Source organism: Myotis brandtii, unplaced genomic scaffold, assembly GCF_000412655.1.
Source record: "Myotis brandtii unplaced genomic scaffold, ASM41265v1 scaffold1377, whole genome shotgun sequence".
Lineage (NCBI taxonomy): Eukaryota > Metazoa > Chordata > Mammalia > Chiroptera > Vespertilionidae > Myotis > Myotis brandtii.
The window spans coordinates 86500-88447 of record NW_005354903.1 but is presented as its reverse complement, the minus strand read 5'-3'; positions in this window follow the sequence as shown (position 1 = coordinate 88447).

Here is a 1948-nt window from a genome sequence, read left to right as displayed (position 1 = left end):
TCCTAACCACTCACCTGCCTGACTGCCTGCCTGATTGCCCCTAACCACTCTGCCTGCCAGCCTGCTTGCCCCAAACTGCCCCCCGCTGCTGGCCTGCTTGCCCCCAAATGCCCCCCCAAGGCTGATAACCCCCAACTGTCCCCCCTGCTGGCCTGCTTGCCTCCACCTTCCCTCCCCACTTCCCTGCTCACCCCCAACTGCCCCCCTGCTGGCCTGCTCACTCCAAACTGCCCGCCCCCACTGTCCTGATCACCTCCATCTGACCCCCGCTGATGGCCTGCTTGCCCCCAAATGGCCCCCATGCTGGTCTCCTCACTCCCAAAGGTCCCCCCCCACCAGCCTGATCACCCAACCTGCCTCCACTCTTGGCCTCTAACTGCTTCTACCTCGGCCCGCCACCATGGCTTTGTCCAGAAGAACATCTGAAAGGTCTCCTGGAAGGTCTCCCAGTCTAATTAGTGTATTACCCTTTTAGTAGTATAGATAGAGGCCTGGTGCACGGGTGGGGGCCAGATGGTTTGCCCTGAAGGGTGTTTCAGATCAGGGTGGGGATTCCCTTAGGGCATGGGGTGGCCTGGGCAAGGGGCCTGTGGTGGTTTGCAGGCTGGCCACGCCCTAATGGGGTGAGGGTCCCCACTGGGGGGTGTGTGGCCAGCCTGGGTGAAGGGCTGAGGGCTGTTTGCAGGCTGGGCACACTGCCTTCAGGATGGGGATCCCTGCTGGGGTGTCTGGACAGCCTGGGAGAGGGGCTGATGGTAGTTTGCAGGCTGGCCACACCCCCTTCAGGGAGCGGGTCCCCACTGGGGTGCCTGGCCAGCCTGGGTGAGGGGCTGATGGCTGTTTTCAGGCTGGCCATGGCCCCAGGCAACCCACGCTCCCAGACCTTTCTTGAGCGGAGGCTATGGTGACTGGAAGCAGGTATCTGGGATTTATTTATCTTCTATAATTGAAACTTTGTAGCCTTGAGCGGAGCCCACAGGCAGCCAGGGCAGGCTGGAAGCTTGTCTTCCTCCATCACCAGGTGCAACCCAAGCCTCCTGTTCACTCCAGCTCTGTGGCCATTGCCATCTTGGTTGGGTTTATTTGCATACTTGCTCCTGATTAGCTGGTGGGTGTGGCTTGTGAGTGTAGCAGAGGTACAGTCAATTTGTATGTTTCTCTTTTAATAGATAAGACTAGAGGCCCAGTGCACAAAATTCGTGCACTGGGGGCGGAGTCCCTTAGCCCAGCCTGCACCGTCTCTAATCTGGGACCCCTCAGGGGATGTCTGACTGCCACAGGGATCAGGCCTCAACCAGCAGTCGGACATCCCTCTCACAATCTAGCACTGCTGGCTCCCAACTGCTCTCCTGCCTGCCTTCCTACCTGCCTGATTGCCCCTAACCACTTTTGCCTGCCACCCTTATCATCCTTTAACCACTCCCCTGCCAGCCTGATCAATGCTTAACTGCCCTCCCCTGCAGGACCAGTCGCCCCTAACTGCCCTCTCCTTCTGGCCTGGTTGCCTCTAACTGCCTCCCCTGCCAGCCTGGTTGTCCCCTAACTGCCCTCCCCTGCAGGCTTGATTGCCCAGAACTGCCCTCCACTGCTGGCCATCTTGTAGTGGCCATCTTGTGCCCACATGGGGGCAACCATCTTATGCAAGGGCATGACAGTCAATTTGCATACCACCTCTTTATTATATAGGACTAGAGGCCCAGTGCACGAAATTTGTGCACTGGGGTGTGGGCTTCCCTCAGCCCAGCCTGCCCCTCTCACAGTCCGGGAGCCCTCAGTGGATGTCCTACTGACGGCCACAGTCTGGAAGCAGAAGCTCGGAGCAGACGTCGTGTGTGTGTGTGTGTGTGTGTGTGTGTGTGTGTGTGTGTGTGTGTGAGAGACTTGTATCTCTGAGAATAATGGGTTATTATAAAGATATACTGTATACACTGAGTGGGCAGATTATTAT